Below are 25,671 nucleotides of genomic sequence, written 5' to 3' on the forward strand. Positions count from 1 at the left end.
TCAACCTTTTGACCTAGGTCGGCCAAAGGAACATCAATGTTTTCTTTGGCTCTGCATTGTACTTCCTTGGGTTTACTGCAAATATCTATGGTTTCGAAATCTCCTCCTTCTGGTCCAATTGAAGGATAATGATTGTTAATCCAGTCTGACCATTCACAGATCAGGCAGTGTGGAGTAGAAGTGGGTGGAGTGGTTGGTGTTGAAGTAGGGGTTGTTGTGGGGGTAGTGGTAGGTTTTGTTGTTGAGGTAGTGGTAGGAGTTGTTGTTGGGGTAGTGGTAGGAGTTGTTGTTGGGTTAGTGGTAGGAGTTGTTGTTGGGTTAGTGGTAGGAGTTGTTGTTTGGGTAGTGGTAGGAGTTGCGAAAACAAATACTGTTGTGGTCGGTGCTTGGGTGGATATATGTGTTGTTGTAACACTTGTTGGAGTTGTGGTGATGATATCATTTGGTGGGCAGGGTTCCATAATCCGGACAATGGTTCCGTTGGTTTTGCAGATGGCAGTAATACAGGTCCCATCACCGTCAGTTGTGTTATATACGATAGCTCCATACGGGTATGTGCTGCCGTTGTATATACAATGGCAAGCTGCAATATGATTTTCACAGTGAACAAGTTATTATCATGTAATCATCTTGTCATGTTACCTTCTTGGTAATGTAGGCTAATGTTTCAGTTTGTAACAGTTTTCCTTACCTTCGATATCATAGCTGCAATTGGCCTTAGTTGATGAGCAAAGACTTGAAAAAGAAAGCAGGGGGTTTTAGTACCTTTGAAAGTCGAATAAGATGTTATTTGTTATGATTTGAAAGCACTGTTATATGTTATATTCACAATAAGGTATTAACAGGTCAGATCCCAATAAGGTATTAACAGGTCAGATCCCAATAAGGTATTAACAGGTCAAATCCCAATAAGGTATTAACAGGTCAAATCCCAATAAGGTATTAACAGGTCAAATCCCAATAAGGTATTAACAGGTCAAATCCCAATAAGGTATTAACAGGTCTAATCCCAATAAGGTATTAACAGGTCAAATCCCAATAAGGTATTAACAGGTCAAATCCCAATAAGGTATTAACAGGTCAAATCCCAATAAGGTATTAACAGGTCAAATCCCAATAAGGTATTAACAGGTCAAATCCCAATAAGGTACTAACGGGTCTAATCCCAATATGGTATTAACAGGTCAAATCCCAATAAGGTATTAACAGGTCAAATCCCAATAAGGTATTAACAGGTCAAATCCCAATAAGGTATTAACAGGTCAAATCCCCAATAAGGTATTAACAGGTCAAATCCCCAATAAGGTATTAACAGGTCAAATCCCAATAAGGTATTAACAGGTCAAATCCCAATAAGGTATTAACAGGTCAATTCCCAATAAGGTATTAACAGGTCAAATCCCAATAAGATATTAACAGGTCAAATCCCAATAAGGTATTAACAGGTCAAATCCAAATAAGATATTAACAGGTCAAATCCCAATCTTTGAAAAGCTAAATCAGTTGAATGGTAGGAAAACGTCTTTGTAGGGGGACCATTGACATCGCCTTATCTCACCAGAAATATAGGCTACCTTAAGGCTTATACCAACCATGTTAAATACTATGTAATGTAAATACAGTATCTATGTATATGTCAAAATGCTGATATAAAAACATACCATGTCTGACAGTTGTCCTTGGAAGGCATAATCGTCATCCTCGTTGTAACGTGTTCCATTTCCATCGTAGCAACCACACTGCGTGATAGGGACACACTTCATGGTTCTTTCTTCTAAATAAGGCTGGTCCGGAGGACATTTTGGATAGCAACCTTTAAGATAAACAGTCAATTTAATCCAGGACACCTGCACAGATTAGATCATGCTCATGGTATCTAGTTCTAACACCAAAGCTGGATATGATATTTAAATATTTTGTATTTAGTTTTTCAGTATAGATAGACAAGGGAGGGAGAGTCATTACATATTTTATACTGTACATTTGTTTTACAACTTGGCATGTAGATGGTGTAAATCAAAGGCCCAAGCTGCTATGAAGGGCTGTTAGTTACCTTCCAGTGCAGGGATCTGACTGGAGCACGTTCTGAGGGATTCCTGCAGGTCTTCATACAGGGGTCTCCACACGGCTGATAATGCCACTCACACTCACCAATAGGGTTGTAGAAATCACAGAACAGAGCTGGGGAAATTAAAACATGTCACCAATAGGGTTGTAGAAATCACAGAACACAGCTGGGGAAATTAAAACATGTCACCAATAGGGTTGTAGAAATCACAGAACACAGCTGGGGAAATTAAAACATGTCACCAATAGGGTTGTAGAAATCACAGAACACAGCTGGGGAAATTAAAACATGTTACATTTTAACCAGGGTCCCAAACGAGGAATGATTAAACAGTTACACATACAAATCAGTATTTTGCCCCAATAGCAAAAACAATCCCACCTATCCATCAATCAATTGTCCCACTCAAAGCAAATGACTCACGGCAGATATCTGGTGTTCTCCACCTGATACAAGCCCCTGCCTCGTTGCAGGCCTGGGCGTAGGGCTGCTACAGCAGTACAGAAACATTCACAGTCTCCCCCAGTGTCACAGGCACACGAGTCCCTCACACAGGCATCGTGGAATGGGGTGGGGTCCACCTTTAGGAAGATGCATTTAGCCATCATTTATTTATTCAATGCATTGCCTTGCTTGTTAAACAGACTACAGATGAACTCCTGATGATGATGATGATGATGATTGGGTTTGGATGGTTGACTTTATGTTTTTGTTCTCTGTTTATTGCTACTTTTATTGTTGGCTGTTGTCTTTTTTTGGTGACTGTGTGTACATTCACATTCACATGATTATTGACAAACCAATTTTATTAGAAAGATTGCCATGTACCATCATGCAACTTTGCTTGTCATTGTGTACCTTATAGAAAACCTGTAAAATCAAATCAAATCAAATCACCCTCTAGAAAACCAGTAAGCCCAAGACTTGTGCTACAGAATTATCGGTTGTTATAATTTCCACCATATGGTTTTTATTATGACCTTGAGACTGTGAGGTCTATGAACTCTTGTTGAAGCATTAACCATATTGATCCTGAGGCTGTGAAGTCTATTAACTCTTGTTGAAGCATTAACCATATTGACCCCGAGGCTGTGAAGTCTATGAACTCTTGTTGAAGCATTAACCATATTGACCCCGAGGCTGTGAAAAGTATTTGATCCCCCTGCTGATTTTGTACGTTTGCCCACTAACAAAGAAATGATCAGTCTATAATTTTATTGGTAGGTTTATTTGAACAGTGAGAGACAGAATAACAACAACAAAAAATCCAGAAAGACGCATGTCAAAATGGTTATACATTGATTGGCATTTTAATGAGGGAAATAAGTATTTGACCCCCTCTCAATCAGAAAGATTTCTGGCTCCCAGGTGTCTTTTATACAGGTAACGAGCTGAGATTAGAGCACACTCTGAAAGGGAGTGCTCCTAATCTCAGTTTGTTACCTGTATAAAAGACACCTGTCCACAGAAGCAATCAATCAATCAGATTCCAAACTCTCCACCATGGCCAAGACCAAAGAGCTCTCCAAGGATGTCAGGGACAAGATTGTAGACCTACACAAGGCTGGAATGGGCAACAAGACCATTGCCAAGCAGCTTGGTGAGAAGTTGACAACACAAAAGTACTGTCAATCTCCCTCGGCCTGGGGCTCCATGCAAGATCTCACCTTGTGGAGTTGCAATGATCATGAGAACGGTGAGGAATCAGCCCAGAACTACACGGGGAGGATCTTTGTCAATGATCTCAAGGCAGCTGGGGCCATAGTCACCAAGAAAACCATTGGTAACGCACTACAATGTGAAGGACTGAAATCCTGCAGGCGCCCGCAAGGTCCCCCTGCTCAAGAAAGCACATATACAGGCCAGTCTGAAGTTTGCCAATGAACATCTCAATGATTCAGAGGAGAACTGGGTGAATGTGTTGTGGTCAGATGAGACCAAAATCGAGCTCTTTGGCATCAACTCAACTCGCCGTGTTTGGAGGAGGAGGAATGCTGCCTAGGTGGAAACATTATGCTTTGGGGGTGTTTTTCTGATAAGGGGACAGGACAACTTCACCGCATCAAAGGGACGATGGACGGGGCCATGTACCGTCATATCTTGGGTGAGAACCTCCTTCCCTCAGCCAGGGCTTTGAAAATGGGTCGTGATGGGTATTCCAGCATGACAATGACCCAAAACACATGGCCAAGGCAACAAAGGATTGGCTCAAGAAGAAGCACATTAAGGTCCTGGAGTGGCCTAGCCTGTCTCCAGACCTTAATCCCATAGAAAATCTGTGGAGGGAGCTGAAGGTTCGAGTTGCCAAACGTCAGCCTCGAAACCTTAATGACTTGGAGAAGATCTGCAAAGAGGAGTGGGACAAAATCCCTCCTGAGAGTGTGTGCAAACCTGGTGGCCAACTACAAGAAACGTCTGACCTCTGTGATTGCCAACAAGGGTTTTGCCACCAAGTACTAAGTCATGTTTTGCAGAGGGGTCAAATACTTATTTCCCTCATTAAAATGCGAATCAATGTATAACATTTTTTAACATGCGTTTTTCTGGATTTTGTTGTTGTTATTCTGTCTCTCACTGTTCAAATAAACCTACCATTAAAATTATAGACTGATCATGTCTTTGTCAGTGGGCAAACGTACATAATCAGCAGGGGATCAAATACTTTTTTCCCTCACTGTATATTCTTGTACTTATGCACTGTCACTATGGCTGCGTTTACACAGGCAGTCCAATTCAGAGCTACTGATTGGTTATTGTAGGTAATTATTGTAGGTAAGTATTGTATTCGGCGGACCCGCGAAGCACGCAGTGCTAGCTAACCCACTACTTGGACCAACAAAGCTAGCTAGCTAGCGGTAGCTACTGGTAACTTTTAGCAACTGTGGTTAGTTGTTTCCAATGTTATTTCACGCTAAGAGTACCTGTAATTGAGCCAGCTAGCTACCTACCATTCAGCTGTTTTTCTAACCTCATTATCCGAGGCATTAACGTTAGGTGGTTGGTAGCCGCTGTACTTAATTACAGCTACTGATTGCAGTCTGCCACCCAGACAGCTGGCGTCGGGTAAGTTTGGCTTTATACATAGCTTGGGCTTTGTTCGAGTAAGGCTTAAACTATGTATTTAGATTGTGAGTTAGGTATTATAGGTAGGCATCGTGGGGCTGTATATTATTAGGTATTATAGGTAGGCATCGTGGGCTGTTGTGGGTAGTTATTGTAGGTTAGCATTGTATTCGGCGGTGCCGGGTGTAGCACGAAGCTAGCTAGCTAGCTAACTCACCTCCTGGACTAGCTGGCGAGTAGCTATTAGCAACGGTAGCAACTAAATACAATATCCTTTTAGCCAGCTACATTTGTTCGAGCAGGCGCCGTTATTCAAACAAAGTCAACACAGCAGCCATTGCTAGCTAGCCAACACGACCAGCTAGCTGTACTGTAGCAGCTAAATACAATATATTTGTGCTAGCTAGCCAACGCTTAATTATTGCTGCGTTATGAAAGGAACTAGACACGGACACGAATTATCTGTTTAGTGTGTTAACACACTATTGGTAGTTTGTTGTAACAAAGTATTGGTGCTAAACTGTGTGTTATTGGATGCTAGCATGCTAGTTAGCTATAGCGTCATAGTTAGCTAGCTGAATAAAGTAAGTTGAGTCTATTCCTTGAAACATTGAACCGCTGTAGTTCACAACAATTCTAATTTCTAAAGTGGAAGTTGGGAGAGTTTTATTCGGGTGGTTCAGTGAAACAATTATAGTTTCTGAGGTGAAGTTGGGAGAGTTATATTTGGGAGTTTTGGTTTTTACTCTCTCCTTTTCCAGATGTTTAGTTCATTTCATTCCGATCTCCTCTGCATTATTGTAGCCATTTGCCAGCCTGTCAACTATGCCTCTGCCTATCCCTGTTCTCTCCTCTCCGCACAGGCTACACAAACACCTCACACCGCGTGGCTGCTGCCTCTCTAACCTGGTGGTCCCTGCACGCACCCCACACCTGGAGTTCCAGGTCTCAGGCAGCCTCTGGAACTGCCGTTCTGCTGCCAACAAGGCTGACTTCATCCCAGCCTATGCTACCCTCCAGTCCCTCGACTTCCTGGCGCTGACGGAAACATGGATTACCACTGAAAACACTGCTACTCCTACTGCTCTCTCCTCGTCTGACCATGTGTTCTCGCGATACCCCGAGAGCATCTGGTCAGGAGGGGTGGTGGCACAGGAATCCTCATCTCTCCCAAGTGGACATTCTCAATTTTTCCCCCAACCCATCTGTCTATCTCCTCATTTGAATTCCATGCTGTCACTAGCCCATTTAAGCTTAATATCCTTGTCATCTATCGCCCTCCAGGTTCCCTTGGTGAGTTCATCAATGAGCTTGACGCCTTGATAAGTTCCTTTCCTGAGGATGGCTCACCCTCACAGTTTTGGGGGATTTCAACCTCCCTACGTCTACATTTGACTCATTTCTCTCTGCCTCCTTCTTTCCACTCCTCTCCTCTTTTGACCTCACCCTCTCACCGTCCCCTACTCACAAGGCAGGCAATACGCTTGACCTCATCTTTACTAGATGCTGCTCTTCTACTAATTTCACTGCAACTCCCTCCATGTCTCCGACCACTACTTTGTATCCTTTTCTCTCTGCCTCCTCCAACACTACTCACTCTGCCCCTACACAGATGGTAAGCGTCGCCGCAACCTTCGCTCTCTCTCTCCCACTACTCTCTCCTCTTCCATCCTATCATCTCTTCCCTCTGCTCAATCCTTCTCCCCTCCAATCTCCTGATTCTGCCTCCTCAACCCTCCTCTCTCCTCCCTTTCTGCATCCTTTGACTCTCTGTGTCCCCTATCCTCCCGGCCGGCTCGGTCCTCCCCCTCCAGCTCCGTGGCTTGATGACTCATTGCGAGCTCACAGAACAGAGCTCCGGGCAGCGGAGGGAAATGGAAGAAAACTAAACTCCTACCGACCTGGCATCTTTTCACTCCCTCCTCTCTACATTTTCTTCATCTGTTTCTGCTGCTAAGGCCACTTTCTACCACTCTAAATTCCAAGCATCTGCCTCTAACCCTAGGAAGCTCTTTGCCACATTCTCCTCCCTGCTGAATCCTCCCCCCTCCTCTCTCTCTGTGGATGACTTTGTCAACCACTTTGAAAAGAAGGTTGACGACATCCCGATCCTCGTTTGTTAAGTCTAATGACACTGCTGGTCCTGCTCACACTGCCCTACCCTATGCTTTGACTTCTTTCTCCCCCTCTCTCTCCAGATAAAATCTTGCGACTTGTGACTGCAGGCCGCCCAACAACCTGCCCGCTTGACCCCATCCCCTCCTCTCTTCTCCAGACCATCTCCGGTGACCTTCTCCCCTACCTCACCTCGCTGATCAACTCATCCTTGACCGCTGGCTATGTCCCTTCCGTCTTCAAGAGAGCGAGAGTTGCACCCCTTCTCAAAAAACCAACACTCGATCCCACTGATGTCAACAACTACAGACCAGCATCCCATCTTTCTTTTCTTTCCAAAACTATTGAGCGTGCCGTCTTTAGCCAACTCTCTTGCTATCTCTCTCAGAATGACCTTCTTGATCCAAACCAGTCAGGTTTCAGGACTGGTCATTCAACTGAGACTGCTCTTCTCTGTGTCACGGAGGCTCTCCGCACTGCTAAAGCTAACTCTCTCTCCTCTGCTCTTGTCCTTCTAGACCTGTCTGCTGCCTTTGATACTGTGAACCATCAGATCCTCCTCTCCCACCCTCTCCCGAGCTGGGCATCTCCGGCGCGGCTCACTCCTGGATCGAGTCCTACCTGACCGGTCGCTCCTACCAAGTGGCGTGGCGAGAAGCTGTCCCCGCACCACGTGCTCTCACCACTGGTGTCCCCCAGGGCTCAGTTATAGGCCCTCTCCTATTCTCCCTATACACCAAGTCACTTGGCTCTGTCATATCCTCACATGGCCTCTCCTATCATTGCTACGCTGACGATACACAACTAATCTTCTCCTTTCCCCCTTCTGATAACCAGGTGGCGAATCGCATCTCTGCATGTCTGGCAGACATATCAGTATGGATGATGGATCACCACCTCAAGCTGAACCTTGGCAAGATGGAGCTGCTCTTCCTCCCGGGGAAGGACTGCCCGTTCATGATCTCGCCATCACGGTTGACAACTCCATTGTGTCCTCCTCCCAGAATGCGAAGAGCCTTGGCGTGACCCTGGACAACACCCTGTCGTTCTCCGCTAACATCAAGGCGGTGACCCGATCCTGCAGGTTCATGCTCTACAACATTCGGAGAGTACGACCCTGCCTTACACAGGAAGCGGCACAGGTCCTAATCCAGGCACTTGTCATCTCCCCGGCCTGATTACTGCAACTCGCTGTTGGCTGGGCTCCCTGCCTGTGCCATTAAACCCCTACAACTCATCCAGAATGCCGCAGCCCGTCTGGTGTTCAACCTTCCCAAGTTCTCTCACGTCACCCCCGCTCCTCCGCACACTCCACTGGCTTCCAGTTGAAGCTCACATCTGTTACAAGACCATGGTGCTTGCCTATGGAGCTGTGAGGGGATCGGCACCTCTGTACCTTCAGGCTCTGATCAGTCCCTACATCCAAACGAGGGCATTGCGTTCATCCACCTCTGGCCTGCTGGCTCCCTTCCTCTGCGGAAGCATAGTTCCCGCTCAGCCCAGTCAAAACTGTTCGCTGCTCTGGCACCCCAATGGTGGAACAAGCTCCCTCACGACCCCAGGACAGCGGAGTCACTCACCACCTTCCGGAGACATTTGAAACCCCACCTCTTTAAGGAATACCTGGGATAGGATAAAGTAATCCTTCTACCCCCCTAAAAAAATAAAAAAATAAATAGATATTGTAAAGTGGTTATCCCACTGGCTATAGGGTGAATGCACCTATTTGTAAGTCGCTCTGGATAAGAGCGTCTGCTAAATGACGTAAATGTAAATCAGATATTTTACCAATCATTTGTATATCTGATACCTATCTGATCTTGTCGTTAATGTGTAAACAGCAACAACAACAAAAACATGGAATCTGATATTTTGAGCTCTGATTTATACCACTTCCATATGTGGATCTCAATCCTGATTCAAACCCGATTCTCCATGCGACCTGCTCAGATCTGATGTTTTTTCTCCAAAGTGGGGGTTTTGCACATGACTTGCCATTACCATGACAACCACCCCAAAATGTAAAGGACAGGAAATGAGCATTGCATCTTTGTGCTAAAGATATCTGTTATGTGCCATCAAAAATAAGGGGTTAAATATGTGTCCAAAAACCCAAAAATACTTCCTGAGCTTTCTTGTATCTCCTAGATATAGGCCAGACACTTCAAAACTTAATTCCTTATGATTAATTTTTTTGACTGTATTTTTTTTTGCCATTTATGAAAGTGTTATTCAATGTTTCTATGGGCTAAAGTAGTAAAGACCAAATTCAATGTTTTATCAAATATTTTTATATATTTTTGAAACCTAAAGGGGTCCTACATTTCTAAATCAAATAGCTAAATGATCAATGGTATGACCATCTTAAAACCATCTTAAAAGCAGTGAGGGGAACGGCACCTCTGTACCTTCAGGCTCTGATCAGTCCCTACACCCAAACGAGGGCATTGCGTTCATCCACCTCTGGCCTGCTGGCTCCCCTTCCTCTGCGGAAGCATAGTTCCCGCTCAGCCCAGTCAAAACTGTTCGCTGCTCTGGCACCCCAATGGTGGAACAAGCTCCTTCACGACGCCAGGACAGCGGAGTCACTCACCACCTTCCGGAGACATTTGAAACCCCACCTCTTTAAGGAATACCTGGGATAGGATAAAGTAATCCTTCTACCCCCCAAATTGTAAAGTGGTTATCCCACTGGCTATAGGGTGAACGCACCAATTTGTGAGTCGCTCTGGCTAAGAGCGTCTGCTAAATGACGTTAATGTGCCCTTGAGCAAGGCACTTAACCCTAATTGCTCCTGTAAGTCGCTCTGGATAAGAGCGTCTGCTAAATGACTAAAATGTAAATGTAAATGTAAAACAATTCCATATGTAACCCCCCCAGAATGTATCTGCTGTACTCTCTATTGTATGTATAGGTTATGCAAATGAACGTCTCTATATCTGTGTCTTTTTGTCTTTGTTTTTTGAGCTGCGCTACGTCAACTTCCTAACAACTTTGGTTAGTATGGCAATAAAGTGTTGAATCTATCTTGACTAGTATCTGCTGTTTACTGTACCTCTGAGTGGCAGGCTGCGAACACTTTTACTGGTGATGATGCTGCAACGTTTCAGAGACCAGGACTCCCTGTATGATCTTAAAGCGCATGGGTTCTTTATGACATCAGCGTTGGGGCAACTAGTTGACACTTTCCAGCTGTTCCCCAAACCCAGAGCGTCAACAACCACTTCCTGGTTTCTGGACGTGAAGTCGTTCTTTCCATTACCGTCGTAGTTTCCACACAGACCACACACTTGGCCCTGGAAGGAGAGAACATGGTTAATAAAACATCACATGTTTAATTATGAGTACACTCCCTATTCCCTTTGATCAATTGCTAAACAAATATACAGTGCAGTCACTGGTTGAATATGTCCTATTCTAGTCACTCACCTGGAAAGTAGAGCTGAGTTTGATAAACAGGCTATTCTTCTTATCCCACATGAGGATCAGGCCATTTTCAGCCTCAACAACAACATACAGACCAATAGAGTGGACCTGGTATGGCACGTCTACCCCATTCTCTTGTTTGATCACTTTTACAGATTTATCTGCCAGTATGATCTCATTGTTCTGAAAGAAAGAAACACAATGTGTTCATTGCTAATGTAAGATGTGGTGAATTATTATTAATGAACTGTAGAGTTTAATGGACTATGAGGTAGAACTGGGTTAATCAAGAGCCGTAAAGTTAGAATTATTTGTTACTGGGCCAGGAATTGTATTGGGTCATTTAATTTCACTGTGTGGGTGAGTAGAGAGGGAACCTGCCCTAGGGTCAGATTGCTTGCTCTTACTTAGATCCATGGTTGTCTTATCATATCAAAGACTGAAACTGGCTTGGGCCATTTGTTTTTGTCTTCAAACACAGTGAAAAGAGCCAGGGTTGAACAGAGTTTAAACTAAACATGAGTGTTTTTTTTTGCAAGATAGGGATTGATTGATTGTAGTACTCTGAACTTAATGAAAGTTGAGTTTAGCCGCTCTCAGAGACAAAGGAAGTGGGCGGAGCAATAAAAGAGCGGGAAAACTGAAGAGGACTATATAAGATGGAGGGAGACCGTAAGGGGGGGTGCCACTCTGCAGACTGGTATCGGCTTTGTTGAAATTTTAATAAAGTCATTTCTTGATGCAACAAAAACTCTGTAAGACCTTATTTGTAATAAAGTATAGTGGTTATTTTCCACAACAAAGACTAGTAGACAGGGTTACACTGTCCAGGGTTACACTATCCAGGTTTTATACTAACCAGGGTTACAATGTGGTGGTGCTGGGTTTTACACTACCCAGTTTGTACACAGATACAACATGTCGATTTTAAATTCTAATGTACAAATACATATGGGGGGTTTTGTGCTGCTATCAATTCTGCTCGAAGACAATTCTAAGCAGGCACTCTGTCAGTCAATCTAGCCTGCTAGCAAAACGCATAGACTTCAGCAATGCAATTACATTCGCTGCCACCACCGTTGACATTGTGCCAAATGTCCGGACTTGTCTATTGCACCTTTAATGCATTCATGAAGCCGTTTATGAACAGTGTGGTTCCTACCCCCAAGAAGATCTTGATGGCCTTGGAACAGGTGGTGCCAGTGGTTCCACAGGGAATGTTCTCCGTGATCACTCTAAAGGTACCGTTTGGATTGTTGCTGCAGTAATCCTGCAGGATGTATTAAAACACAGAATCAGAAAACCTTTACCGCCAAGTTATTATCATTACTTTATATTGATCAATAATTAGAAAATATGTGGACCGTACATAAAGTAGGGTTTTTATTAAAATACAAAATCAAATCAAAGTATTGTTCCTTAATCATAAATGCTAATGAGTATTGCCCTACCTGAGTAAGAGTGTATTCACAATCTCCATTGAAAGTGAACCTTTCCTCATCAAAAGTGATGAAATGCCCATCCCCATATATGGCACACATCCCATCACACTGGTTATTGGTACAATGCCATTTCCTCCCCTTTGCAAGTGCTGCAGTGATGCAAACATGATCACATGTCAAGATTTTAGAGGGAAACATTTGACACTTGTATTTGAAAATATCCAAAAGAGGAAGAGGAGGGGCAGAAGTCGATGTTACCAGGTATTGCAGTCTACTTTGAGTGTCTGTCCAGGTTGGTAGTAGACTCCATTGTGAGAACAGGGACATAGGTCCTCCTCGATGCATCCTCCATTTCCATCAGACAGCAGACCAGCAGGACAAACACAGCCTGATACACAGTCTGCACTGATCTGGAACACACAATGAAATGACATGAAATAGGGAAGGACTGATATTTAAGTTGACAGTGTGCCTGTATGTCCCTGGGAATGACATGTGGGCATTATTTGTCAAATGGATCAATTGATCAAGTGTTTGAAAGGACTTTTAAAGATGATCTCCTTGATGTTCATGGAGATCAGGTTCTCTGTAAACGTTACAGATGTCTGCTCAAACAGAAACCTTCTAAAAAGTCAATCTCAGTGCACCATCGGAGGATGTCGTTTGGATCCTGGGCCTAGCTATGTCTAAGGTTATAAATAATTTGATCAATCTGAGACTGTGGTAACATAACATTGTCCTTGTATGTATTAAAATGTGTTGTAAGGCATGTTTTTATTAAACGTGTTGTAAGGCATGTATTTATTCAAATGTGTTGTATCAAACGTGTTGTAAGGCATGTTTTTATTAAACGTGATGTAAGGCATGTTTTTATGAAACGTGTTGTAAGGCATGTTTTTATTAAAACGTGTTGTAAGGCATGTTTTTATTAAACGTGTTGTAAGGCATGTTTTTATTAAAACGTATTGTAAGTCATGTTTTATTAAACGTGTTGTAAGGCATGTTTTTATTAAAACGTGTTGTAAGTCATGTTTTTATTAAACGTGTTGTAAGTCATGTTTTTATTAAACGTGTTGTAAGGCATGTTTTTATTAAACGTGTTGTAAGGCATGTTTTTATTAAATGTGTTGTAAGGCATGTTTTTATTAAACGTGTTGTAAGTCATGTTTTTATTAAACATTTTGTAAGGCATGTTTTTATTCAAACGTGTTGTAAGGCATGTTTTTATTCAAACATGTTGTAAGGCATGTTTTTAATAAAACGTGTTGTAAAGCATGTTTTTATTAAAATGTGTTGTAAACCATGTTTTTATTAAAATGTGTTGTAAGGCATGTTTTTATTAAACGTGTTGTAAGGCATGTATTTATTCAAATGTGTTGTATCAAACGTGTTGTAAGGCATGTTTTTATTAAACGTGATGTAAGGCATGTTTTTATGAAACGTGTTGTAAGGCATTTTTTTATTAAAACGTATTGTAAGGCATGTTTTTTATTAAACATGTTGTAAGGCATGTTTTTATTAAAACGTATTGTAAGTCATGTTTTTATTAAACGTGTTGTAAGGCATGTTTTTATTAAAACGTATTGTAAGTCATGTTTTTATTAAACGTGTTGTAAGGCATGTTTTTATTAAAACGTGTTGTAAGTCATGTTTTTATTAAACGTGTTGTAAGGCATGTTTTTATTCAACGTGTTGTAAGGCATGTTTTTATTAAAACGTATTGTAAGTCATGTTTTATTAAACGTGTTGTAAGGCATGTTTTTATTAAAACGTATTGTAAGTCATGTTTTTATTAAACGTGTTGTAAGGCATGTTTTTATTAAAACGTGTTGTAAGTCATGTTTTTATTAAACGTGTTGTAAGGCATGTTTTTATTCAACGTGTTGTAAGTCATGTTTTTATTAAACGTGTTGTAAGGCATGTTTTTATTAAAACGTATTGTAAGTCATGTTTTTATTAAACGTGTTGTAAGGCATGTTTTTATTAAAACGTATTGTAAGTCATGTTTTTATTAAACGTGTTGTAAGGCAGTGTTGTAAGGCGTGTTTTTATTAAACGTGTTGTAAGGCATGTTTTTATTAAACGTGTTGTAAGTCATGTTTTTATTAAACATTTTGTAAGGCATGTTTTTATTCAAACGTGTTGTAAGGCATGTTTTTATTCAAACATGTTGTAAGGCATGTTTTTAATAAAACGTGTTGTAAAGCATGTTTTTATTAAAATGTGTTGTAAACCATGTTTTTATTAAAATGTGTTGTAAGGCATGTTTTTATTAAACGTGTTGTAAGGCATGTATTTATTCAAATGTGTTGTATCAAACGTGTTGTAAGGCATGTTTTTATTAAACGTGATGTAAGGCATGTTTTTATGAAACGTGTTGTAAGGCATTTTTTTATTAAAACGTATTGTAAGGCATGTTTTTATTAAACATGTTGTAAGGCATGTTTTTATTAAAACGTATTGTAAGTCATGTTTTTATTAAACGTGTTGTAAGGCATGTTTTTATTAAAACGTATTGTAAGTCATGTTTTTATTAAACGTGTTGTAAGGCATGTTTTTATTAAAACGTGTTGTAAGTCATGTTTTTTATTAAACGTGGTTGTAAGGCATGTTTTTATTCAACGTGTTGTAAGGCATGTTTTTATTAAAACGTATTGTAAGTCATGTTTTTATTAAACGTGTTGTAAGGCATGTTTTTATTAAAACGATTGTAAGTCAGTGTTTTTATTAAACGTGTTGTAAGGCATGTTTTTATTAAAACGTGTTGTAAGTCAGTGTTTTTATTAAACGTGTTGTAAGGCATGTTTTTATTCAACGTGTTGTAAGTCATGTTTTTATTAAACGTGTTGTAAGGCATGTTTTTATTAAAACGTATTGTAAGTCATGTTTTTATTAAACGTGTTGTAAGGCATGTTTTTATTAAAACGTATTGTAAGTCATGTTTTTATTAAACGTGTTGTAAGGCAGTGTTGTAAGGCGTGTTTTTATTAAACGTGTTGTAAGGCATGTTTTTATTAAACATGTTGTAAGGCAGTGTTGTAAGGCGTGTTTTTATTAAAAAACGTGTTGTAAGGCATGTTTTTATTAAATGTGTTGTAAGGCATGTTTTTATTAAACATGTTGTAAGGCAGTAGTTGTAAGGCGTGTTTTTATTAAACATGTTGTAAGGCGTGTTTTTATTAAAACGTGTTGTAAGGCATGTTTTTATTAAACGTGTTGTAAGGCATGTTTTTATTAAACATGTTGTAAGGCGTGTTTTTATTAAAACGTGTTGTAAGGCATGTTTTTATTAAACGTGTTGTAAGGCATGTTTTTATTAAACGTGTTGTAAGGCATGTCCCATTGTAGACTTACACATTGACTGTCTAGTGTTTGACAGCTCTTCTGGCACTCTGAGCCCTTGGCTCCGGGCCCTGCACTGGAGCAGTTGAAGAAACCCATTGGTTCTTCACAGGCTGTAGGGCCAAAAGTAGGCTTTATAGGTTAGTAGGGACTCAACTTCCTCGTTCATGACTCAACTATAGAGTATTGGTTGTGAAGTGATTTGCTGTATTTGGCAAACAAAGATGTGTTCCCGAATTTCGTCGTACTCACATGAATGTTTTGTTCTCCAACACAGCTTAATTTCCTTGTCTGCATGAGCTGGGTGGTTAGAGGGGGTACAAGAGGAGGGGGTTAAGCATGATTTAGCATGCCTCTTGCAGTAAACCAAGACTTGAGAAGAAGACAGTCGATTTCTAAATATTTGAATAGAGCCACGACAAAGAAGACCATCTGATTTTCTGAGATTTTCTTTCACATGCCAAGCAAGTCCTCACTCAAGTAGCCCCATAGATCCTGGTGACCTCTCCAGGGGGTACTACCGTGGCTCCATAGTAGCAGGAGCAGAGTGAGGCAGGGACACAGTCTCCTGGTCATTCAGGTAGGTTCCTCTGCACAGCCACAGCCATCCACAGGCACATGGTCTAACTGTTCAATTCAATTAAAAATGTTATTTTATCCCTGAGGGGAAATTACTTTGGGCATGTTACTGACAACTAAAAAAAAGAAAAAAAAAACAACAACAACATACACAACAACAACAAGAAACAACAAAGAAAAAAAAAAAAGAACAACAACAGCAAGATAACAACAAAACAACAAAACACAACAAAAAAAAGACAACAACAACATACACAACTACAAGAAAAAAAAAAAAAAAAAACAACAACAACATACAGAACAACAACAACAACAACAACAACAAGAACGAAAACAACAACAATCTTAGACACCAAGACATTAATAAAATGAATAATAATAATATTAGCAGTGATAGAAATAATGTCATGTGAAATACAGTGTGTTAATAAAGAACGCACAGGTGGGTCACAGCTGGTCATGGTGTAGTCATAGACCATTGTGTCGGGGCAGAGAGAGGTGTGATTCCCTGTGGAAACAGGATTAACATTTCCATTATATGTTTGGGGTATTTTATTTGTTTTAATATAAGAGGGGAAACCCTGAACACAGTGGGTTAATATAGGAGGGGAAACCCTGAACACAGTGGGTAAAATAGGAGGGGAAACCCTGAACACAGTGGGTTAATATAAAGGGAAACCCTGAACACAGTGGGTTACTATAAAGGGAAACCCTGAACACAGTGGGTTACTATAAGGGGAAACCCTGAACACAGTGGGTTAATATAAGGGGAAACCCTGAACACAGTGGGTTAATATAAAGGGGAAACCCTGAACACAGTGGGTTACTATAAAGGGAAACCCTGAACACAGTGGGTTAATATAAAGGGGAAACCCTGAACACAGTGGGTTAATATAAGGGGAAACCCTGAACACAGTGGGTAAATATAAGTGGAAACCCTGAACACAGTGGGTTAATATAAAGGGGGAAACCCTGAACACAGTGGGTTAATATAAAGGGAAACCCTGAACACAGTGGGTTAATATAAAGGGGAAACCCTTCATTAATTCATTTGGGGGTTCTCTGATGTTTATCTTACCACAGGTGGTGTTTCTCCATCCACTGAGCAGGACACCTGCAGCAGCACATGCACGGACATAGGAGGAGACCGCAGCACACATGCACTCCTCACTCCTCTCACAGTTACAGCTGTCATATAGGCAGATCTATAGGGAGAGAAGAAGAAGAAGAAGAAGAAGAAGAAGAAGAAGAAGAAGAAGAAGAAGAAGAAGAAGAAGAAGAAGAAGAAGAAGAAGAAGAAGAAGAAGAAGAAGAAGAAGAAGAAGAAGAAGAAGAAGAAGAAGAAGAAGAAGAAGAAGAAGAAGAAGAAGAAGAAGAAGATAGTTCAGTTATGTGATGTGTTAATGAAGAAAACTACTGTTTTCTGAAATCACACACAAGCACAGGACAATACTATTTGAAAACATCTTGAAAAATCTGATTCCATGTTTTGAGATCTACATTAGGTTACATTTAGTAATAAATTAAAATGATACATTTAAATATAAAACTTCTTGAATGATAGAGCTTTGGGATAACTCTGTAATGAAAGAGCATTTGACAAATTAAAATCATCATACTTACTTCCTTGTAGTACTTTGGGTTGATCTCAGTGTGGCATTGGGAAAATATTCCTGCAGGATCTGACAGCATCGAGCACCAGTGCTTGGCATATCTCTCTGTAAAACATATGAGATATGAGCAACATTTAACATTTAAGCACAAAGTACAAAGAGTTTTTATCTAGGCTTTACTGTGCATCTCAGTAGACATACATTAGTGTCATCCCCAAAAAGTGTCCCAAGGCCTTGATAAAGGCTCTCTAGCCGAAACATAAGCAAACAATAAAAATGTTTAGTTAGAAAATAAACTCTGATCTATGCACAGAGTGATCCTCTGGGGAGAGTGGCTTTTATGGACCCCCAGGTGGATGGATTATCTTGGCAAAGGAGAAATGCTCACTGACGAGGGATTTAACAAATTTGTGCACAAAATTTTAAGAGAAATACGTTTTTGTGTTTATGGAAAATTTCTGGGATCTTTTATTTCAGCTCATGAAACATGGGACCAACACTTGTCATGTTGCGTTTATATTTTGTTCAGTGTATATACTTTGGGGTATTTTTGGAAATTCTCCCGCGACCCCTTTTTCATATCAGGCGACCCCATTGGTTCACGACCCCTAGTTTGAGAACCGCTGCATTAGACATACGTTAGTGTTTTTTAAAGAGGTCGAAGGAGTACCGTTCTCTACACTCAGACTGCATGGGATCTCAAAGTTCTGTGTCACATCAGGGCAGCTTGCTTTGGTCTTCCACGTGTTGGCGAACGTCACAGCGGTTCCTTCCACCAGTCCATTGATGGTTCTGAAGTCGCCAGCTTGGACGCTGTTAAAGTCTCCGCAAAGACCTGGATAAGAGGTACAAAACAATATAACAGATTCATTAAAGTGGTTAAAACTAACATTGACTAAAGATGCAATGCATCAAGTATTGTTAGTTTATTAATAATTGTTTCAGATGAGGTTTGACTGAACCCCCCCAAGTGGTATTTTACATTAACAATAGTTTGACAACCAATCAGCTTTTATAATAACAATGCATGGGATTTATATAGCGCTTTTCAAAGACCCAAAGACGCTTATCTTCCACGAAGACGTTGAATGAACTGAGAGAAACATACCCTGGGTTTGTTCCTTGTGGGAGCTGCTAGCTATGATGTAGACCTGCATTATAGGAGTTAGCTGGACCTCTAGACGCAGCCCATAAGAGGAATGCACAACGATGTAGAACGAGAGGGCTGAAAGATTGTTACATTCGCTGTGGAAAATATACACAAGTTCTAGTCACAATCTGGTGGACCATTAACTTTTAGCTCCCCGTTGTGTTGTGGGATGCTATTGGTGTTACATGATGCTAAGAAAAAGAGATAACTCAATGGGTGACATGTCTGGTGGGTTTCAAACAGAAGTTTATACTGATTCATGACAAAAAATAAAATAGACAGATATCACATTTCTGTATCCCTTTTCTCAAGAGTTGCCATCAAGCAGTAACTCACCCATGAAAAGCGGCAACTGAGAAAACATCTTGTTGACAAAGACCCTTCCACTGGCCTTGATGACGACCGAGAGACTCCCCTGGTGATAAGGAGTGTGAGTCAATTCCATTCAATACAGAAAGTAAACATTTACATTTACATTTTAGTCATTTAGCAGACACTCTTATCCAGAGCTCTATTTCCAATACCAATTCCAAATGTTTTCACTGAAAAAACAATGAAGAGAATTGGAATTGGGATTTCAGTTTACTGCCTGAATTGACTGGAATTGAAATAGAATTGACCCTGAAGTGGTGATAAGAGTTACTGGCAGCAGGAGAAGTCTCAACGTTGAGCTTTTTTTCTCTAAACATATACAACATGGTTTGATGTTGAATGTATTTTAATATGACACTATCAGGTGGGTGTGTCACTGCAGAGAGGCTAACTTACCTTGGACTCTGGAATCACCAGGGTCACAGCCTTTAGGCGGGTCTCAGTGTCCGTATTTCCACATTTCACTATGTCACCCAGGACTGTGAAAGCAGTGTTGTTGGTTTGCTGGGGACAATTGGCACAAGGTATGACAGTAAAGTTAAGGAAACTCATTATTTTGAACACACTACTTACTACTTGCATACTTTCAGTTCTAGGGAATTACAGTTCCTTCAGAATGTATTCACACCCCTTGACTTATTCTGCATTTTGTTGTCTTACAACCTGAATATAAATAATAATAATAAATATAAAAATAATATAAAAAAGGGATATTCAATGTCTGCTTTTTTAAATTTTTACCCATCTACCAATAGGTGCCCTTCTTTGCGAGGCATTGGATAACCTCCTGGTCTTTGTGGTTGAACCTGTGTTTGAAATTGACTGCACGACTGAGGGACCTTACAGATAATTGTATGTGTGGGGTACAGAGATGAGGTAGTCATTCAAAATCATGTTAAACACTATTATTGCACACAGAGTGAGTCCATGCAATATATTATGTGACTTGTTAAGCACATTTTTACTCCTGAACTTAAGGTTTGCCATAATAAAGGGGGTTGAATACTTATTGACTCGACATTTCAGCTTTTTCTTTTAAATAAATGTTTGAAAACATAATTCCACTTTGACATTATGGGATATTGTGTGTAGGCCAGTGACAAAAAAAACACACTATTTAATAAATTTTTAATTCAGGCTGTTACACAACAAAATGTTGAAAAGTTCAAGGGGTGTGAATGAAGGCAGTGTATATTATGGTGCAACTTGATTGAAAAGTTAGATTTTATTTATGAGATGGATATGGATAGTGATAGCAATGGTATGTACAAGCACCGCCAATGAAGTGGATGCCACCTGTGGCAATCTATGCCGGATGTGGCCCGCTTGTGGGCCAGTACATGTTCGCTAGCGAGTCAGGAGTTAAATCTACTAAACATACAGTATGCATTAGTATGGAGTCATATTAGTGCCAACTGAAATGGAGTCTGAATTGAATAATGTCTATTAAGAAATCAAATTTGTATTCAATATTTCTGTTGGCACTAATATCACTCCATACGTTAGTTTAGATCCCTACCTTGGACATACAGCGGGAGCAGTCTCCATACGTTAGTTTAGATCCCTACCTTGGACATACAGCGGGAGCAGTCTCCATTACGTTAGTTTAGATCCCTACCTTGGACATACAGCGGGAGCAGTCTCCACACGTTAGTTTAGATCCCTACCTTGGACAACAGAGGAGCAGTCTCCATACGTTAGTTTAGATCCCTACCTTGGACAGACAGAGCAGTCTCCATACGTTAGTTTAGATCCCTACCTTGGACATACAGCGGGAGCAGTCTCCATACGTTAGTTTAGATCCCTACCTTGGACAGTACAGCGGGAGCAGTCTCCATACGTTAGTTTAGATCCCTACCTTGGACAGTACATAGTGGAGCAGTCTCCATACGTTAGTTTAGATCCCTACCTTGGACGGACATGAGCAGTCTCCATACGTTAGTTTAGATCCCTACCTTGGACAGGACATAGGAGCAGTCTCCATGAAGGTAGTTTGATCCTACATTGGTGATGTGGGAACCTCCCATATGGAGCAGGTAGGGACAATCTAGATCTGTACAACTCCACTGGTTGGTTAAGGTACTAACGGAGAGAGACAGTCAGTTTAGCCTACAGCACACACACATACACACACACGCACACATCCAGCTCAACACACATCGACACACAGCACACATCCAGCTCAACACATCCAGCTCAACACATCCAGCTCAACACATCCAGCTCAACACATCCAGCTCAACACATCCACGCACACATCCAGCTCGACACATCCAGCTCAACACATCCAGCTCAACACATCCAGCTCAACACATCCGGCTCAACACATCCGGCTCGACACATCCGGCTCAACACATCCAGCTCAACACATCCGGCTCGACACATCCGGCTCGACACATCCGGCTCAACACATCCAGCTCAACACATCCGGCTCAACACATCCAGCTCAACACATCCGAGCTCAACACATCCGGCTCAACACACACAATAATTCAGTGTATATAAATACAGTGCAGCTCTTACCATGTCTGGCATGTTCTTGAGAATGATTGTCCAGGCTGGTAAGACTGTCCGTTGTGGAGACAAGAGCACTGGTTCACAGCTACACAGCCTGTCTGAGTGAGGTCATCAAACACGGTTCCTATGAGAAAGGCATTCAATACATTTAGTCACCTGGTTCCATAAATTACATTCAATACATTTAGTCATCTGGTTCCATAAATTACATTCAATACATTTAGTCACTGGTCCCATAAATTACATTCAATACATTTAGTCACCTGGTTCCATAAATTACATTCAATACATTTAGTCACCTTGTTCCATAAATGTCTAAATTAAAATACATTTAGTCACCTGGTTCCATAAATGACATTCAATACATTTAGTCACCTGGTTCCATAAATTACATTCAATACATTTAGTACCTGATAACTACTGTAAGACTCCCTATAATAATCTTGACCAATCAGATTCAAGCGGGCACAAAGCACATAATCTAGCAAAGCGCGTGCCGCTCCACTGTCCTCCGATATTTGTTTAGCCAACATGATAACACATCACTCCCGACATACACAAGCAAGAACCCTTGACAGAAATGCTGCAGCAGCCTCCACCTAAACTATAGGGGGAAGAAAATGGGACTATTTCTCAGTCTGATCAACTAGACGACTGATAACAACTGCAGCCTCCAGCTGCATAGGCCACAGCCAATGTCCCCTCCTGCCCTCTGGCCAGGGGAAATATGTGGTAATGTTATGTAGCCAATTTATAGCCCATTTATTTGTTTCTAGAGAAAATGTGAATGTGATCAAATTCGGTTTAGGCTATATTCGAAACTTGGGCTTGCTGGCTAGGCTCCCCTTGATCTTTTCAATCCAAAATGATTAACTGAAATTAATCAAACAAACACAATACTGAAGACATAAATAGACTGTGTGAGTTACTTTTTTAATTAGTTGCATAGTTTTTTTATTGCAAGCCTGCATAAAGCAAGCTCAGCCCTGTGACTTCTATTGTCCAATTGCAGTGGTTGATGGGTAACGGAAAGTCGTTTCAAACATATTTCAATTAAGTACAAGGTTGCTGCAGTTTGACAGGATTTTCATCCTCCCTAGGGCCAGGAGTTTTTCCAGAATTTCTTTAAAACCATGTGCCCTGTTTAGAAAAATATCTGCATACCAAAGCGGCAGGTAGCCTATTGGTGAAGAGCATTGGGCCAGTAACTGAAAGGTCAATGGTTTGAATCCCTGACCTGACTAGGGTGAAAATCTGTCAGTGTACCCCTTGAGCAAGGCACTAATTAACCCAAACTGCTCCTGTAAGTTGCTCGGGGGGCAGTTTGTAAAAACATGTGGGTCCAAAATCACTGATGCATTGAAATTGGCATTAAACACTTAACCTTTGACTTGAGGACTCGAAACCCCAAATTAGGGAGCTGAGCTGTGGACTTTACTTGGGACTTACCCATTATTACCTGGGACTTGACTCGAGACTCGAAAGTTAAGACATGAGACTTGCAAAAATTGTGACTTGATCCCATCTCTGTTAAAATCAGTGAGTGTGCAGTACCGGCAGGGCAGAAGCATCGACGGTGAGATCACATTTGTATAATTTTTATTGCTACTTTAAAAAAGTTACATTGCTGAGTATGATGTTGTATTCTGTATATTAGGGCATGTACCGGCAGGGCAGAAGCATCCGTCGGTGCAGTGTTCCTCACAATGCTGGTTCCTCTCTGGGTTGGAGCAGGTATCAGTGCAGGGACTAGCACACTCCTGGTACTCCATGTTGAAAGGACATGTCTCCACTGCTCAACACAGACAAATAACCCTAATCAGAAATCTGTTTCCAAGTCTTCATTACTTCAGATTTTCACTTTAGTCTTTTATTGACATCAACTAAGTGGAAATTGGGATTTGCTCCTCAGTTTTCCGTCACGTAAATGTAAATACCAGCATCTCGAAGAAGGAAGACACTACAGATGACCTAAGGCAAAGCATTATTGCATGACCAAAGTGTTTACTTTGAGTTCCAACAGAACTGTTCCAATACAAAGACAAAAAGATTTCCCTTACAGCAGAACCCCTCGGTCTTCCACTGTTGGGGTTTCCCCCTGCGTGAGCACACTGGCGGGAGTACTCGGACATGGTGGGGCAAGCGCAGGTGGCACTGCTGCTACTGTTGCCACAGTGACACATGTCTGCTGCACAGGCCTTGATGAAAGAGTCTGTGGCAATCAGCTCCTTACAGCTACTGAAGGCAAGGCTGGTGAGAAGCTGCTCACAAAGTTCCGGTCTGAAAAGGACGAAGAAGAAGAAGAAGAAGAAGAAGAAGAAGAAGAAGAAGAAGAAGAAGAAGAAGAAGAAGAAGAAGAAGAAGAAGAAGAAGAAGAAGAAGAAGAAGGAGGAGAAAAGAAGGAGAAGAAGAAGAAGAAGAAGAAGAAGAAGAAGAAGAAGAAGAAGAAAGAAGAAGAAGAAGAAGAAGAAGAAGAAGAAGAAGAAGAAGAAGAAGAAGAATTACTAGAGGCAACATAGAGGGATTTTGTACTGATCAAATGTCAGCCATGAGGATGTTGATATTGATATTTCAACTTGACATTCCAAGATCTTACAATCATGTTTAAATGTAATGAATACAAAATCTTAAATGTTCAGCTCAGCTCTAGACGTGTAAATACCTGGTCTTCACACTGCTCCTTGGGACCAGGGATTTCTGTACAGGTCTCTGTTGGGCCATTCATCTTCCAAAGATCACCATAGTCGATTATGTTGAGATGAGCATCTGTGGGAAAAGAAACAGAGTTTTATCTTACAAACAGTCTCTGTCATCATGTGTTTTGTGTTTTTTGGAACGCCTTTCTTAACATGGTAAAATACTTTAGGACCTGTTCCTAAGCCATAGATTGAACCCACACATTCATAAGCAGAACAGGAGCATAATCCGCCCCCCCCTAAGACATTTGGTGATTGTGTTTACCATTCTTAATGAACTCGTCATAAATCTGGACTCCGTTGAAGTCTCCACACAGCCCACACGTCTGATTCTTGGAACTTTGAGTTCAGCTCCACCTATAAAACCAATGGAAGATGACTGAGGTTTTATTGCATCGCAAATATGTCCATTTCACATACAGCCAGCTGTACATACACCTACAGCAGTTCATATGAATTGACATTTCACACACTTCATCATGAGTTGAGGCTGTTCTAGCCTGGGTACCAGGCTGTTTATGCTAACATTCCACTCCTTGTACCTGTGCTACAAGCATTCGCACTCCCCCCTTAGTAAAACCAAACTATCATGTTGTTAAAACCTTTTAAACTCTTATCATGTTGTTAAAACCTTTTAAACTCTATCATGTTGTTAAAACCTTTTAAACTCTCATCATGTTGTTAAAACCTTTTAAACTCTTATCATGTTAAGCAGTTAACGCCGTCTCACACCATTCTCTGTTCCCACTCTTATCCCAACAGTTCCACTAACACTGATATGTTCCCACTCTTATCCCAACAGTTCCACTAACAGATATGTTGCCACTCTTATCCCAACAGTTCCACTAACACTGATATGTTCCACTCTTATCCCAACAGTTCCACTAACACTGATATGTTCCCACTCTTATCCCAACAGTTCCACTAACACTGATATGTTCCCACTCTTATCCCAACAGTTCCACTAACACTGATATGTTCCCACCTTATCCCAACAGTTCCACTAACACTGATATGTTCCCACTCTTATCCCAACAGTTCACTAACACTGATATGTTCCCACTCTTATCCCAACAGTTCCACTAACACTGATATGTTCCCACTCTTATCCCAACAGTTCCACTAACACTGATATGTTCCCACTCTTATCCCAACAGTTCCACTAACACTGATATGTTCCCACTCTTATCCCAACAGTTCCACTAACACTGATATGTTCCCACTCTTATCCCAACAGTTCCACTAACACTGATATGTTCCCACTCTTATCCCAACAGTTCCACTAAC

At 41.1% G+C, this 25,671-nt stretch overlaps 1 pseudogene; it reads right to left on the minus strand.

Moving 5' to 3' along the window:
• On the minus strand, positions 1-23,871 carry LOC123485058 (annotated as a pseudogene).
• Between the last annotated feature and the right edge of the window lie 1,800 nt (positions 23,872-25,671).

Source organism: Coregonus clupeaformis, unplaced genomic scaffold, assembly GCF_020615455.1.
Source record: "Coregonus clupeaformis isolate EN_2021a unplaced genomic scaffold, ASM2061545v1 scaf0552, whole genome shotgun sequence".
NCBI classification, from domain to species: domain Eukaryota; kingdom Metazoa; phylum Chordata; class Actinopteri; order Salmoniformes; family Salmonidae; genus Coregonus; species Coregonus clupeaformis.